Here is an 18,719-nt window from a genome sequence, read left to right on the forward strand (position 1 = left end):
TGTTAAAACAGTTCACTTTTTTCGGTGTATATAGATAAATAGATACAAGCCATAATGGACAAAAAGAAAGCAGTGTTTATCAATTTAGTCACAATAATTAGGTATTGTGAATCGCAGAAACTCTTGTTTATGTAACTTCAACTTGGCAACACTGGCGAGATTTGCAGGTGATAAGATGTTCTGGATAGAGCACAAGTGCAACGATATTCCGGAGGGCTCATACAAATGTTGCATTCAGTAAAAATATACTATCGTATATTTTTGTAGTTTTCGTTAACTTATATACACTCAAAAAAAAGTGAACTCTCTATTTCACTAAAGCCATATTAACTTTATATTAGTTCATAGAATCATTATGTTTGGAAAAAGTTTATTTTAGTCAAATAATTTTTTGCGTATGTTAGTTAAATGAAATAAAAAAAGGAAAAAGTTATACACAAATAAAACATAAAGATTTCCTAATTTCGTATTTCTTACAAAATAGTTCATTATTTCTTTCAATTTGTAAATTTTACCAAAAATTTGTCCATCATGAACTTCGTATGTCACTAAAGACATTCTTGCAATTTTGAACTCCAAGATTTCTCTTAAAACTACAAAATTTTCTTTAACTACTGAAAAAATTTTATTATGTCTAATAAATTTTCTTGAATTTGTCGAAAAATATTTACTTATTTTTGCCATATCGGAGTGATGCCAGCGCTTGTAATACCGTTTAGTTAAAATTTTCTAAAAAAGTTCCAAATTTTCTAAAATTAATCGAAAGTTATCTTTCCTGGTGGGTTCACTGTTTTTTCAGTGTACCATTATAACCCAGCAAAAATAGCGTCGCCAAAAAAGTAGTGAACATGTTGTTTTTAGATGCGGAAGTGGTGCAAAATTGACGCAAACGCGATGAATGTAACATGGGCTTGTCATAGCACGGATGTCCACCATTTCAACAGCGGTTGCACTGAATTCGAATCAGTTTTTTTGAATTCAATTTTTTGCATATGAATAAATTTTTTTTTTTATATTTTGCTAAATAAATAATTTTTATAATTTTTTATGGCTGGTATGAAACGTTTGACCTCAAATATTTTCAAAAATTCACAATTTTTCTAGAATGGATTCAGCACTTTTATCGACAAAATTTGAATAATTTGTTCAATTTTATTACTTTTAACTCTTTTTTTAATCTATTTGAAACAAAATGTTAAAATTACCCATTAAACATGTGAAAAAAGCGAGTTATAAACAAGCATATACGGCCGCAAGTTCGGCCAGGCCGAATCTTATGTACGTACCCTCCACCATGGATTGCGTAGAAACATCTACTGTAACTTACTGTTGCGGTAACACTTGCCGATGGCAAAGTATCTTAAAACTTCTTAACACCGTCTTCTAAATTATAAGTTAGTCCATAAACAAAAAAAACCCACTAAATACGTATATAATTCAGTTTGACAAAATTTTCTATAGAAATAAAATTTTGGCAAAATTTTCTATAGAAATAAAATTTTGACAAAATTTTCTATAGAAATAAAATTTTGACAAAATTTTCTAAAGAAATAAAATTTTGACAAAATTTGCTATAGTAATAACATTATAAAAAAATTGCTATAGTAATAAAATGTTGACAAAATTTTCTATAAAAATTAAATTTTGGTATATTATTTTTGGCGATATAGACCAATTTTTGTGTGATTGGCAATCGGCTATATATAACTATAGACCGATATGGACCAATTGTTGCATGGCTGTTAGCGACCATATAGTAGTGCACTGTACCAAATTTCAACCGAATGGAAAGAATTTTGCTCCTCCAAGAGGTTCCGGATCTCAAATCTGGGGATCGATTTATATATAGGGCTACATATATTATTTGGGAGCCACCGTGGTGCAATGGTTAGCATGCCCGCCTTGCATACACAAGGTCGTGGGTTCGATTCCTGCGTCGACCCAACACCAAAAAGTTTTTTCAGCGGTGGATTGTCCCACCTCAGTAATGCTGGTGACATTTCTGAGGGTTTCAAAGCTTCCCTAAGTGGTTTCACTGCAATGTGGAACGCCGTTCGGACTCGGCTATAAAAAGGAGGTCCCTTGTCATTGAGCTTAACATGGAATCGGGCAGCACTCAGTGATAAGAGAGAAGTTCACCAATGTGGTATAACAATGGACTGAATACTCTAAGTGAGCCTGATATATCGGGCAGCCACCTAACCTAGGGCTACATATAATTATGGACCGATATGGAGCACTTTTTGCATGGTTGTTAGAGACCATATACTAACGCCACGTACCAAACTTCAACCGGATCGGATGAATTTTGCTCCTCCAAGAGGCTCCGGAGGTCATATCTGGGGGTCGTTTTATATGGGGCTATATATAATTATGGACCGATATGGACCAATTTGTGCATGGTTGTTAGAGACCATATACTAACACCACGTACAGAATATCAACCGGATCGGATGAATTTTGCTCCTCCAAGAGGCTCCGGAGGTCATATCTGGGGGTCGTTTTATATGGGGCTATATATAATTATAGACCGATGTAGACCAATTTTTGCATGGTTGTTAGAGACCTTATACTAACACCACGTACCAAATTTCAACCAGATCGGATGAATTTTGCTCCCCCAAGAGGCTCCAGAGGTCATATCTGGGGGTCGGATTATATGCTGGCTATATATAATTATAGACCGATATGGACCAATTTTTGCATGGTTGGTACACTGAAAAAAATATTGTCGTGAGGTCAAAGATTTCATGTCTTTAAAATACGAATACAAATTTTGCTTAGCATAGAAGACGCATTTCTCTAAAATAAAGTTATTTTCCTTGTCCAAAAGTCGATAAACTTTTCAATGAAGTCGTATTGTCCTTATAATTAAGTGATTTGACTTAAAAATGGGTATCTTAACATGAAAGAAAAAATGTATAGGCTAAGGTCAACTTGACTTTAATAATTCAGAAAAATTCTTTAAATTTAATGAAATTGTCTTTAAATTTGTTGTCTTTTTGCATCTTGACTACTAAGCAAAAAATCGTTCAAATATAGGACATGTTTTTCAAAACTTTATTTTAAAGAAGTTTTTTACTTCAAATATAGCATAATTTCTACTGGAAGTCGAGTCCTAATTTGGAAAATAAAGTTGCCGTTAACTCGTTTTTAAAGGACTTTGATAGCATATGAAGAAAAAAAGCTGAGAAAGCGAAAAATTAAAATTTGCTTCCTAGAAGCAAGTACACAAAACCTAAATTTAAAAGAGAATTGTGTCTTAAAAGTATCCTTACTTGTATTCTCCGCTTCTTTGGCTCGGAATCAATACCAAATTTTTTAAAGTAAAGACAAAATCTTTGGAACCGAGTATGCTTTTTTTTTCAGTGTAGAGACCATATACTAACACCACGTATTAAATTTCAACCAGATCGGACGAAATTTTCTCCTCCAAGAGGCTCCAGAGGTCATATCTGGGGGTCGGATTATATGCGGGCTATATATAATTATAGACCGATATGGACCAATTTTTGCATGGTTGTTGGAGACCATATAGTAACATCACGTACCAAATTTCAATCGAATGGAAAGAATTTTGCTCTTCCAAGAGGTTCCGGATTTCAAATCTGAGGATCGATTTATATGGGGGCTATATATAATTATGGACCGATATGGACCAATTTTTGCATGTTGGTTAGAGAGCATATACTAACACCATGTATCAAATTTCAGCCCGATCGGACGAAATATACTTCTCTTAGAGGCTCCACAAGCCAAATCTGGGGGATCCGTTTATATGGGGTCTATACGTAAAAGTGGTCCGATATGGCCCATTTGCAATACCATCCGACCTACATCAATAACAACTACTTATGCCAAGTTTCAAGTCGATAGCTTGTTTCGTTCGGAAGTTAGCGTGATTTCAACTGACGGACGGACGGAAATTCTTAGATTGATTAAGAATTTCACCGCGACCCACAATATATATACTTTATGGGGTCTAAGAGCAATATTTCGATGTGTTACAAACTGAATGACAAAGTTAATATACCCCCCATCCTATGGAGGAGGGTATACAAATTGAAATAAAATAACTTTCTGCACAGAAAGACGAGTTTTCTTTTCTGAGGAACGAAATTTTAGACAAGCAAAGTTTTCTTTTAACGCTAAATTTTTTTCTTTTAAAGCAAATAAAAAATATGAGAGACAATCGTTGAATCGCTTATCATAAAGTTGTTCTAAAAGAAAATATGTGATAAGAAAGGGAAATTTCGTTTGTCTAAAATTTCGTTCCGGAGGAAAACATTTTTTCTTTGGGTGTGTAGAGTTAAAATAATGAACATATTTGCGATGACATTTTTCGAAGTGCTTTTAAAGTTGTCCCTTTAGAAGATCTTCTACATTTATAAAACACATTTCTTATAAAACACATTTCTTTGCATTTATTTGTTTTTTGCATTTATTTGTTTTTTTGTATTATAAGTTAGTGCATATGTTTGCAACACCCAGAAGGAGACGAGATAGACACATGGTGTCTTTGGCAAAAATGCTCAGCGTGGGCTCCTGAGTCTATATAGCGATGTCCGTCTGTCCGTGAACACATTTTTGTAATCAAAGTCTAGGTCGCAGTTTTAGTCCAATCGACTTCAAATTTGGCACAAGTATGTGTTTTGGCTCAGAATAGAAACCTATTTATTTTGGAAGAAATCGGTTCAGATTTAGATATAGCTCACATATATATATTTCGCCCGATATGGACTTATATGGGCCCAGAAGCCAGAGTTTTATCCTAATTTGCTTAAAATTTTGCACAAGAAGAACAATTAGCACTATAGTCAAGTGTGCCAAAATTTTTTTGAAATCGGTTCAGATTTAGATATAGCTCCCATATATATCTTTCGCCCGATATGGACTAATACGGTCCCAGAAGCCAGAGTTTTACCCCAATTTGGTTGAAATTTTGCACAGGGAGTAGAATTAGCATTGTAGCTATGCGTGCCAAATTTGGTTGAAATCGGTTCAGATTTAGATATAGCTCCCATATATAGCTTTCGCCCGATTTACACTCATATGACCACAGAGGCCAATTTGTTGCTCCGATTTTGTTGAAATTTTGCACAGGGAGTAGAATTAGCATTGTAGCTATGTGTCCCAAATTTGGTTGAAATCGGTTCAGATTTAGATATAGCTCCAATATATAGCTTTCGGCCGATTTACACTAATATGACCACCGAGGCCAATTTTTTGCTCCGATTTAGTTGAAATTTTGCACAGGGAGTAGAATTAGCATTGTTGCTATGCGTGCCAAATTTGGAATCGGTTCAGATTTAGATATAGCTTCCATATATATGTTTTTCTGATTTCGACAAAAATGGTCAAAATACCAACATTTTCCTTGTTTTCCACTGCTTAGTCGAAAAGATGTAAAAATGACGCTTTCCTAAACTTCTAATACATATATATCGAGCGATAAATAAACTTTTTCGCAGTTTCCTTAAAATTGCTTCAGATTTAAACGTTTCCCATATTTATACCCTTCACCACTACTGTGGTACAGGGTATAATAAGTTTGTGCATTTGTATGTAACGCCAAGAAGGAGTAATCATAGACCAACCTTTTAGTATACGGATCGGCTTAGAATTAAATTCTGAGTCGATTTAGCGATGTCCGTCTGTCTGTCTGTCCGTCTGTCTGTCCGTCTGTCTGTCTGTCTGTCTGTCTGTCTGTTGATGTATTTTTGTGTGCAAAGTACAGCTCGCAGTTTTAGTCCGATTGTCCTAAAATTTGGTATAGGGTCCTGTTTCGGCTCAAAGACGATCCCTATTGATTTTGGAAAAAATCGGTTCAGATTTAGATATAGCTGCCATATATATTTTTCACCGATCTGGTCATAATTGGCGTGTATATCAACCGATCTTCCTCAAATTCCGTACACCCGAATATTTTATGAGTCTCGAAAAACTTGCAAAATATCAGCCAAATCGGTTCAGATTTAGATATAGCTCCCATATATAGTTTTCGCCCGATTTACACTCATTTGCCCACAGAGGCCATTTTTTTGCTCCGATTTAGTTGAAATATTGCACAGGGAGTAGAATTAGCGTTGTAACTATGCGTGCCAAATTTGCTTGAAATCGGTTCAGATTTGGATATATCTCCCATATAAAGCTTTTGCCCGATTTATACTCATATGACCACAGAGGCCAATTTTTAACTCCGATTTAGTTGAAATTTTGCACAGGGAGTAGAATTATCATTGTAGCTATGCGTGCCAAATTTGGTTGAAATCGGTTCAGATTTATATATATCTCTCATATATATGTCTTTCTGATTTCGACAAAAATGGTCAAAATACCAACATTTTCCTTGTAAAATCGCCACTGCTTAGTCGAAAAGTTGTAAAAATTAATCTAATTTTCCTAAACTTCTAATACATATATATCGAGCGATAAATCATAAATAAACTTTTTCGAAGTTTCCTTAAAATTGCTTCAGATTTAAACGTTTCCCATATTTTTTTTTACTAACATTGTGTTCCACCCTAGTGCATTAGCCGACTTAAATTTTAAGTCTATAGATTTTGTAGAAGTCTATCAAATTCTATCCAGATCGAGTGATATTTAAATGTATGTATTTGGGACAAACCTGTATATATAGCCCCCAACACATTTGACGGATGTGATATGGTATCGAAAATTTAGATCTACAAAGTGGTGCAGGGTATAATATAGTCGGCCCCGCCCGACTTTAGACTTTCCTTACTGGTTTTTTACTAACATTGTGTTCCACCCTAGTGCATTAGCCGACTTAAATTTTGAGTATATAGATTTTGTAGAAGTCTATCAAATTCTTCCAGATCGAGTGGTATTTAAATGTATGTATTTGGGACAAACCTTTATAAATAGTCCCCAACACATTTGACGGATGTGATATGGTATCGAAAATTTAGATCTACAAATTGGTGCAGGGTATAATATAGTCGGCTCCGCCCGACTTTAGACTTTCCTTACTTGTTTTGAATATCAAGTTGCTTGACTGCAAATGTCGAGAATTTGTTGCATCACCGTACTTTGATATAAACCCCAGAACGCCATCAATATGGAGGTTATCCATGTTACATTCTATCGCACTTCTAACCATTTACGTTATCCTTATTGCTATTACATAGTATGGAGGATATTTGACTTGGCTCTATGTGAAAATAACAAACGTCAGCTTTTCATGGTAGTTTTAAAGTTTTCCGCTGAGAGCACAAAAAAGAAACCAAAATTATTCACTTCTTTCCAAAGTTTGAGCATAATCAACCGAAGCAGGTAAACATGTTGATATTTTCTCTTTTTGCCCATTCCTAGTGCAAAATATCAAAGAGTTTCTCAAGTAAACTAACTCAGGTAAAATATTCAAGTGTCTCGACAGAGGAGTGTAATATTTCTCCGTTGTGAAGCACAACCTTATATCATGTATATGTTAGAGTGGAATAGATAGAGATTTCTTGGTTGGTTCCAATCCTCAGCACAGGATAATACTGATATATTATAATGTGTTTGACATCGGTCCAGGTTTCCTATGTGTTATGTAGCCCTCGCATAGACGTTTCTCCGGATTTTGTTTCACAAAAAAAAAAAAAATAATTAAAACTTAATATATCTCTGCTGAATTTCTTTTTATACCATCCACCATGGGATACCTCTATATTAACAAGTAGTTAAAGTTAACTTTGTCATTCCATTTGCAACGAATCGAAATATAGATCTCAGATCCCATAATCTGAGTTCATCTAACGATATCCGTTAGATGTACAACATAAAAAATAATCTTTTAAAAAAATATTTGTTAATTAAAAATTTTGAAGCTGCTGACGTTTCGACACTTTGTACTCAATGGCGTTTGTGGCTGAGTGTACTAATTCGTTCTGTAAAAGTGCAATAAAAAGTGACATTGGTGAAAAAAAATATTTTTTTCTTTTTTGGAAGCTCCTTTTTCTGTTAGGTAGGTGATATCATCGTGCCTACACCCTCAAAAAAAAATCGCTTCTCTAACATATGTTCCAAACATATGTTGCAGGAAGCACATATATTCACAGAAAAAAATTCCGTAGTTAAACTAACGCTGGAAAAAAATTATTTGCTAGTAGTTAAATTTTATTATTTTTATCGAAATTTTGCACAGCTTAATGAAATCTTACGTTTTTTAAGTACACTGTTAGAAAAATATGTTTTTCATATGTTCCGATATAAACAAAATGTGTTTAGGGCACAATTTTGAAACACAATATATTTAAGTGCAAACATGTAATGTTCCTAAACTAGCACTAAATGTTTGGGACATCTATGTTAATATGTTAGAATATATTATGTTTGGGGCTTAAATGTTTCATAAAAATCATATGTGTGAATGCAAACATATATAAATTTACAAATTTCGACTAAACATATATATGTTGTGATATTTTATTCAGGAAGCGACAGAGAGAGAGTATAGAGAAAGAAATAGAGATGGAAACCGGGAGAGTTGACGAAAGATATCAACATAACACAGCGAAAGAATCAAAAGAGAACAATTTCTGTGAAACCGCTTGTATGTTGTTTCGGAAAACTGTTTTATGATAAGGCCAAAAATGTGATATGCGTAAGTCTAAATATTATTTAATTTGAATAAAGGGAATAGAAATTCGGAACCAAGAGAATAGACATTTGAAAAACAAACAGCATATGTTTTCGCCTTGAGAGCAGCATTTTATGTATGTGTGGACATGTGTTTTGTTTATCATTTTGGCATTATGGACACAATTTTTCGTTAAAAGAAATCAGGGGTCTACATAAAAATAACGAAAGGGCACTATACTCTGTTTAGAGTTGGGACAGTAAAATGAAATAAGGAGGAAATAGTGAAAAATTACACAGTAAAATGTATAAAAACAAAGTTTAGTTCCTCCTTTTTAATAAGTAGTCCACGAGGAGTTGACGAACACCTTCAAATATAAAAGCGGGCATTAAGTTCGAGTTTTGCAGCTAAAACAATTTAAAAAGTTTATTTTCTTTAAAATGAATTATTAAATAAAAATAAAAGGCATTTTATAGCGATGGTGTTAAATGCTAGTAAAAAACTGTCCACGCCTAAATAAATTTATGTTTATATTATAAAATTATTTATGTATGTTTATACTTGACTCCACGTTCTTCTTTTGTTAGAGTTTTTGAATTCCTTCCAAGTTTTGTACCAGAAACAGTTACAAAATTGTTATTTTTGCAATAAAAAAATAATATTGTATCCAAAAATCAGTCAATTTCGTTTATATCAAGCACTGTCACTGACTATAAATCTTTAATAACCCACATTTCGAAGTTTCATTATAAAAATTTAATATAGTATAAATATAAATGTGTAAATTAAAAAAAAACAAGTATATACGGCCGTAAGTTCGGCCAGGCCGAATCTTATGTACCCTCCACCATGGATTGCGTAGGAACTTCTACTAAAGGCTGTCATCCACAATCGAATTACTTGGGTTGCGATAACACTTGCCGATGGCAAGGTATCGTAAAACTTTTTAACACTGTCTTCTAAATTGTAAGTTAGCCCATACGGGGTATATATTAAACAAAAAAAGGCCGATTAAATACGTATATAATCTAGTTTGACAAAATTTTCTATAGAAATAAAATTTTGACAAAATTTTCTATAGAAATGAAACCTTGACAAAATTTTCTATAGAAATAAAATTTTGACAAAATTTTCTATAGAAATAAAAATTTGACAAAATTTTCTATAGAAATAAAAACTTGACAAAATTTTCTATAGAAATAAAATGTTGACAAAATTTTCTATGGAAGTAAAATGTTGACAAAATTTTCTATAGCAATACAATTTTGACAAAAATTTCTATAGAAATAAAATGTTGACAAAATATTGTATAGAAATAAAATTTTGACAAATTTTGTATAGAAATAAAATGTTGACAAAATTTTCTACAGAAATAAATTTTTTACAAAATTTTCTATAGAAATAAAATTTTGACAAACATTTCTATAGAAATAAACTTTTGACAAAACTTTCTATAGAAATGAAATTTTAACAAAACTTTCTATAGTACTAAAATTTGACAAAATTTTCTATGGAAATAAAGTTTAGGTAGATTACAAAATTTTCTATAGAAATAAAATTTTGACAAAATTTTCTATGGAAATAAAATTTTGACAAACATTTGTATAGAAATAAACTTTTGACAAAACTTTCTATAGAAATGAAATTTTGACAAAACTTTCTATAGTAATAAAATTTGACAAAATTTTCTATGGAAATAAAGTTTTGGTAGATTATTTTTGGCGATATGGACCAATTTTTGTGTAATAAGTCATCGGCTATATAAAGGGTGATTTGTTAAGAGCTTGATAACTTTTTTTTAAAAAAAAACGCATAAAATTTGCAAAATCTCATCGGTTCTTTATTTGAAACGTTAGATTGGTCCATGACATTTACTTTTTGAAGATAATTTCATTTAAATGTTGACCGCGGCTGCGTCTTAGGTGGTCCATTCGGAAAGTCCAATTTTGGGCAACTTTTTCGAGCATTTCGGCCGGAATAGCCCGAATTTCTTCGGAAATGTTGTCTTCCAAAGCTGGAATAGTTGCTGGCTTATTTCTGTAGACTTTAGACTTGACGTAGCCCCACAAAAAATAGTCTAAAGGCGTCAAATCGCATGATCTTGGTGGCCAACTTACCGGTCCATTTCTTGAGATGAATTGTTCTCCGAAGTTTTCCCTCAAAATGGCCATAGAATCGCGAGCTGTGTGGCATGTAGCGCCATCTTGTTGAAACCACATGTCAACCAAGTTCAGTTCTTCCATTTTTGGCAACAAAAAGTTTGTTAGCATCGAACGATAGCGATCGCCATTCACCGTAACGTTGCGTCCAACAGCATCTTTGAAAAAATACGGTCCAATGATTCCACCAGCGTACAAACCACACCAAACAGTGCATTTTTCGGGATGCATGGGCAGTTCTTGAACGGCTTCTGGTTGCTCTTCACTCCAAATGCGGCAATTTTGCTTATTTACGTAGCCATTCAACCAGAAATGAGCCTCATCGCTGAACAAAATTTGTCGATAAAAAAGCGGATTTTCTGCCAACTTTTCTAGGGCCCATTCACTGAAAATTCGACGTTGTGGCTCGTTAGTAAGTCTATTCATGATGAAATGTCAAAGCATACTGAGCATCTTTCTCTTTGACACCATGTCTGAAATCCCACGTGATCTGTCAAATACTAATGCATGAAAATACTAACCTCAAAAGAATCACCCTTTATAACTAAAGACCGATATGGACCAATTTTTACATGGCTGTTAGAGGCCATATATTGACAAAATGTACCAAATTTCAACCGTATCGGATGACTTTTGCTCCTCCAAGAGGTTCCGGACGTCAAATCTGGGGACGGTTTATATGGGAACTATATATAATTATGGACCGATATGGACCAATTTTTGCATGGTTGTTAGAGACCATATACTAACACCATGTACCAAATTTCAACTGGATCGGATGAATTTTGCTCTTCCAAGAGGCTCCGGAGTTCAAATCTGGGGATCGGTTTATATGGGGGCTATATATAATTATGGACCGATATGGACCAATTTTTGCATGGTTATGAGAGGCCGTAAACTAACATCAGGTACCAAATTTCAACCGGATCGGATGAATTTTGCCCCTCCAAGAGGCTCCGGAGGTCAAATCTGGGGATCGGTTTATATGGGGGCTATATATAATTATGGACCGATATGGACCAATTTTTGCATGGTTGTTAAAAACCGTATACTAAGACCACGTACTAAATTTCAACCGGATCGGATGAATTTTGCTCCTCCAAGAGGCTCCGGTGGTCAAATCTGGGGATCGGTTTATATGGGAGCTATATATAATTATGGACCGATATGGACCAATTTTTGCATGGTTGTTAGAGGCCGTATACTAACATCAGGTACCAAATTTCAACCGGATCGGATGAATTTTGCCCCTCCAAAAGTCTCCGGAGGTCAAATCTGGGGATCGGTTTATATGGGGGCTATATATAATTATGGACCGATATGGACCAATTTTTGCATGGTTGTTAGAGACCATATACTAACATCAGGTACCAAATATCAATCGGATCGGATGAATTTTGCCCCTCCAAGAGGCTCCGGAGGTCAAATCTGGGGATCGGTTTATATGGGGGCTATATATAATTATGGACCGATATGGACCAATTTTTGCATGGTTGTTAGAGACCGTATACTAAGACCACGTACCAAATTTCAACCGGATCGGATGAATTTTGCTGCTCCGGGAGGCTCCCCAAGCCAAATTTGGGGATCGGTTTATATGGGGGCTATACGTAAACGTGGTCCGATATGGCCCATTTTCAATACCATCCGACCTACATCAATAACAACTACTTGTGCCAAGTTTCAAGTCGATAGCTTGTTTCGTTCGGAAGTTAGCGTGATTTCCACAGACGGACGGACAGCCGGACAGACGGACGGACGGACAGACGGACAGACGGACGGACGGACGGACATGCTTAGATCGACTCAGAATTTCACCACGACCCAGAATATATATACTTTATGGGGTCTTAGAGCAATATTTCCATGTGTTACAAACGGAATGACAAAGTTAATATACCCCCATCCTATGGTGGAGGGTATAAAAAGTGTTCGGTCGGAGTAGGGATTGAACCCACGACCCTTTGCATGCAAGGCAGACATGCTAACCACTGCTCCAAGTGGCAAACAAATGTATGTTTCTGTTAAATAATGTTATGTTTGCATGGGCTCGTGGGCGCTGCAAACTATGCTATATAAATGTAACTTATAACGATAATTATCTACTGGTGACTATAACAGCTACACACAAAAAATTATCACCAAATTTTTTTCAATTAAACACTTAATTGAATTTGGAAACGGATTCAATTAATATGTTAATTGATTCAATTAATTATTTAATCAAATCCGAATAAAAACCACTTAAGAAAATGATTGATATTTGTTACGTTTCCAATTAAAACATTAATTGATTCAATCAATTTGTTAATCAATTCGGAAATAATTTTTAATTACAAACGTGATTGAAAATTTTTCCGTTTCCAATTACACATGTGATTGATCCAATCACCTTTGTGATTGAAACTGAATAATTTTGAGCAATGGAAAGAGCGAAAAGAGAACAAGAGAATGGGTATTTATTCAACAAAGTATGATGGAGAGATCAGTCTGTGCAAGTAACTCGTAACGAACGGTTGGGTTTTTGTTTTTCGCGTAAATTGAAAAACACGATTGGCGACATTCTGTCTGCTGCATTCAAAATAAACACTTTGAACGGAACAACAAATCATAGCAAAGGGTTGAAATAAATAAAGTGTGCAACAACAAATGGCCACGTGGTAAATGTTTGAAAAAATATATGACAGAACGTATTTGAAATTACCTGTGTTTGTGTTTTGTGGTATTGTAAAAATGGAAAACAATCTACGTTTATTGAAGGTAAGAAATTGTAAAATGCAAATACCGCTTTCCATTGAAGCCTGTTTACATCAAACGGACTAAAATAATATACTTTTTTATTCATTTCTTTTAGTGACCAATTTTATTTCGTGAAATTGATCAATCAATCCCATCAACTCCATCATTTTATCAAATATATAAGAATATGTTTGCAATATTGATCTTTTAAAATTATAATTTTTTTTTCACTCCTAGTTTTCTTAAAACCAAGAGCGGTATGGGTTTGTTGGAAGATTCTCCTTGAAGTTGCGAAGTGGCGTTGGCATTAAATTGCATTTTTGTTTTACCTGCCTTTTTCAGTTTGAACCCAAGTAGGGAGCAGTATATCTGGTATATAAACTAATGAGCTGAATTATGTAATGGTAAAAAGTTCTTTCTTTTTGATTTAAAAATATGAAAAATATCCGAAAATAATAAAAATATGTATTTTCCATTTATATTTTTTTCTATTTCCAGAATTGACAAAGTATCATCAATATAATACCAAATATTACATTGCTTTCCCATTATTTTTGTTTTTGATTGGTTCAAATTTTAATAGACGATTTTAATGCGTGGAAATTTTGGAAAGGAATTGTTACTAAAATTAAATTACCGAGCTCCTTAATACACCTTTTTATGCTAAAAGACTACAACTGCAAAAGAAGATTATAAATCTGCAATCTGGAACTAAGAATTGAACTTGATATTCTATGCAGGTAATGTTTAACAAAATTAACTTTTAATTGAACAAAATTAAATTCGAATTATTCTGTTTACTTTCAGAAAAACTAATTTAGCTTACAGGCTGCTGATTTATTGGAAATCTAGGCGCATCTACATATTAGAAGGAACATGCTAACATGGTTATTAAAGGAAGATATTATTATAAGTAAGATAATGATTTATATAATTTATTTTTTCACCCTATAGTTGTTATTGATAGTAATTGTATTTGTAAGTTATGTTAGAACAAAACACAAATGACAAGAACCAAATTTATTTGTCTATTGCATAATTCAAAAAATAATAAAATGTTAAATATGTTTTATAAGAAACACATATTTTCTTTTATTTCAAATAAAACTAAATACGATTTTGGGGTCGCAATATATAAATTTTTTGATCGAAATTTATAGCCAATTTCAATTAATTATTTAATTGAATGAATCAAATAGTTGATTGATTTTTGTCGCGAAATTTATTAAAATTTTAATTGATTCAATTAAAACTGTGATTGAATTTTATGTTAAAAATCAATCACGTTTTTAATTGATTCAATCACACAATTAATTGATTCCGTGACAAAAGTCAATTAAATTTTTAATTAAAAATCGTGTTGTTTTCAATCAAAATGGGTGATTGATACTATCATTTTCGTGATTGAAGACATTTCAATTAAAAAAATGATTGAATCCGCGATTTTCGTGATTGAAATCAAAAATTTTTTTTTGTGTGTACGTAGCCCAGTGGATAGTGTGTTGGCTTACAAACTGTATGGTCCTCGGTTCAATACTTCGTGCAGGCGAAAGGTAAAATTTAAAAAATTTATAAAAGTGAATAATTTTTTCAACATTATTTGTATTACAGAAAAAGGTGCCAAGAACTAAAATATTTCGTGGAAGTGAAAATTACGAGTATGTTAGGGAATGAGCACAATCGTCTTTGGGAAACATTTTTCCAAGCATATAATATTTTTGGGCTCAAAATGCTTCCAAACATATAATATGTTCACATAAAACAAACATATTAATGTTTCGGCAGTATCCAATAATATATATGCTTCCTGCAAAATATGTTTGGAACATATGTTAAAGAAGCAATTTTTTTGAGGGTGTATGTCTCAAACATTTTATAAACTAAACGTGAGTATAAAGTTCAATGACCGTACACATAAGTTCAATATGAACTAAAACAAATGAAAATTTTCGTACGATTCCCAAAAAAGTAAGAATGAACTACTGTATGGTTAAATGGTCATGATTTGGCGGCAATGATTTTCTTCTTTACTTTTAGTTAATATTTTCTTCTATGAGAGCGTGTAATTTAGTGAACTGCAGATAAAAAGTACAACAGGGCATTAAATTTTCCTAGTTTTAACAGCGCTTTGTGGAAATCTCAAAATGTGGAGTAAAATTTAGTTCAATTTTTGTGCGAGGTAGTTCATTCTTCCTATGAAACAGTTCACTTTTTTTTCGGTGTTATTGGATACTGCCGAAACATTAATATGTTCGTTTTGTGTGAACATATTATATGTTTCGAAGCATTTTGAGCCCAAAAATATTATATGCTTGGAAGAATTTTCCCCAAAGAATATTGTGCACATTCCTTCACATAATTTTCATTTCCACGAAACTTTTTATACCCTTCACCACTACTGTGGTACAGGGTATAATAAGTTTGTGCATTTGTATGTAACGCCAAGAAGGAGTAATCATAGACCAACCTTTTAGTATACGGATCGGCTTAGAATTAAATTTTGAGTCGATTTAGCGATGTCACTCTGTCTGTCTGTCTGTCCGTCCGTCTGTCTGTCTGTCCGTCTGTCTGTTGATGTATTTTTGTGTGCAAAGTACAGCTCGCAGTTTTAGTCCGATTGTCCTAAAATTTGGTATAGAGTCCTGTTTCGGCTCAAAGACGATCCCTATTGATTTTGGAAAAAATCGGTTCAGATTTAGATATAGCTGCCATATATATTTTTCACCGATCTAGTCATAACTGGCGTGTATATCAACCGATATTCCTCAAATTCCGTACATCCGAATATTTTATGATTCTTGAAAAACTTGCAAAATATCAGCCAAATCGGTTCAGATTTAGATATAGCTCCCATATATAGCTTTCGCCCGATTTACATTCAATTGCCCTCAGAGGCCAATTTTTTGCACCGATTTAGTTGAAATTTTGCATAGGGAGTAGAAATAGCATTGTAACTATGCGTGCCAAATTTTGTTGAAATCGGTTCAGATTTGGATATATCTTCCTTATATAGCTTTCGCCCGATTTACACTCATATGACCACAGAGGCCAATTTTTAACTCTGATTTAGTTGAAATTTTGCACAGAGAGTAGAATTAGCATTGTAGCTATGCGTGCCAAATTTGGTTGATATCGGTTCAGATTTAGATATAGCTCCCATATATATGTTTTTCTGATTTCGACAAAAATTGTCAAAATACCAACATTTTCCTTGTTAAATCGCCACAGCTTAGTCGAAAAGTTGTAAAAATGACTCTAATTTTCCTAAACTTCTAATACATATATATCTAGTGATAAATCATAAATAAACTTTTACGAAGTTTCCTTAAAATTGCTTCAGATTTCAATGTTTCCCATATTTTTTTACTAACATTGTGTTCCACCCTAGTGTATTAGCCGACATAAATTTTGAGTCTATAGATTTTGTAGAAGCCTATCAAATTCTGTCCAGATCGAGTGATATTTAAATGTATGTATTTGGGACAAACCTTTATATATAGGCCCCAACACGTTTGACGAATGTGACATGGTATCGAAAATTTAGATCTACTAAGTGGTGCAGGGTATAATATAGTCGGCCCCGTCCGACTTTAGACTTTCCTTACTTGTTAGTTCTTGGCACCTTTTTTATAACCTCCACCATAGGATGGGGGTATATTAACTTTGTCATTCCGTTTGTAACACATTGAAATATTCCTCTAAGACCCCATAAAGTATATATATTCTGGGTCGTGGTGAAATTCTGAGTCGGTCTGAGCATGTCCGTCCGTCCGTCCACTCGTCCATCTGTTAATATCACGCTAACTTCCGAACGAAACAAGCTATCGACTTGAAACTTGGCACAAGTAGTTTTTATTGATGTAGGTCGGATGGTATTGCAAATGGGCCATATCGGTCCACTTTTATGTATAGCCCCATATAAATGGACCCCCAAATTTGGCTTGTAGACCCTCTGAGAGAAGCAAATTTCATCCGATCCGGCTAAAATTTGGTACATGGTGTTAGTATATGATCTCTCATAACCATGCAAAAATTGGTCCACATCGGTCCATAATTATATATAGCCCCCATATAAACCGATCCCTAGATTTGGTTTGCGGAGCCTCTAAGAGATGGAAATTTCATCCGACCTGGCTGAAATTTGGTACATGGTGTGAGTATATGGTCTCTAACAACTACGAAAAAATTGGTTCACATCGGTGCATAATTATATATAGCACCCTTATAAACCGCCACCTTTCGCCTGGACGGAGAATCGAACCGAGGACCATACAGTTTGTAAGCCATCACACTATTCACTGGGCTACAAAGCTGTTATGGTCATCAATAGACAATTATGGTTATAAGTTATATTTATGTAGCATAGTCTGCAGCGACCACGAGCCGATGCTAACAAAACCTTATTTAACAGAAACATACATTTGTTTGCCACGTGGAGCAATGGTTAGCATGTCTGCCTTTCATGCAAATGATCGTGGGTTCAATCCCTGCTCTGAACGAACAACATTTTTATACCCTGCTCCACACTGTGGAACAGGGTATTATAAGTTAGTGCATATGTTTGCAACACCCAGAAGGAGACGAGATAGACATATGGTGTCTTTGGCAAAAATGCTCAGGGTGGGCTCCTGAGTCGATATAGCGATGTCCGTCTGTCCGTCTGTCCGTGAACACATTTTTGTAATCAAAGTCTAGGTCGCAGTTTTAGTCCAATCGACTTCAAATTTGGCACAAGTATGTGTTTTGGCTCAGAATAGATACCTATTGATTTTGGAAGAAATCGGTTCAGATTTAGATATAGATAAGATGGAATCGGGCAGCACTCAGTGATAAGAGAGAAGTTCACCACTGTGGTATCACAATGGACTGAATAGTCTAAGTGAGCCTGATACATCGGGCTGCCACATAACCTAACCTAACCTAGATATAGCTCCCATATATATATTTCGCCCGATATGGACCCATATGGCCCCAGAAGCCAGAGTTTTACCCTAATTTGCTTAAAATTTTGCACAAGAAGAACCATTAGCACTATAGTCAAGTGTGCCAAATTTTATTGAAATTTTATTCGCCCGATATGGACTAATACGGTCCCAGAAGCCAGAGTTTTACTCCAATTTGGTTGAAATTTTGTACAGGGAGTAGAATTAGCATTGTAGCTATGCGTGCCAAATTTGGTTGAAATCGGTTCAGATTTAGATATAGCTCCAATATATATGTTTTTCTGATTTCGA

At 34.1% G+C, this 18,719-nt stretch overlaps 1 long non-coding RNA gene across 1 annotated transcript; it reads left to right on the forward strand.

Annotated features, from left to right (window-relative positions):
* The first annotated feature begins 14,104 nt into the window (after positions 1 to 14,104).
* Positions 14,105 to 14,564, forward strand: LOC142233671 (uncharacterized). Its single transcript, XR_012721464.1, has 2 exons — positions 14,105 to 14,225; positions 14,293 to 14,564. It is a non-coding gene; the product is annotated as an uncharacterized LOC142233671 (long non-coding RNA).
* The last annotated feature ends 4,155 nt before the right edge of the window (positions 14,565 to 18,719 follow it).

This window comes from Haematobia irritans, chromosome 4 (genome assembly GCF_050003625.1).
Source record: "Haematobia irritans isolate KBUSLIRL chromosome 4, ASM5000362v1, whole genome shotgun sequence".
Taxonomy (NCBI): domain Eukaryota; kingdom Metazoa; phylum Arthropoda; class Insecta; order Diptera; family Muscidae; genus Haematobia; species Haematobia irritans.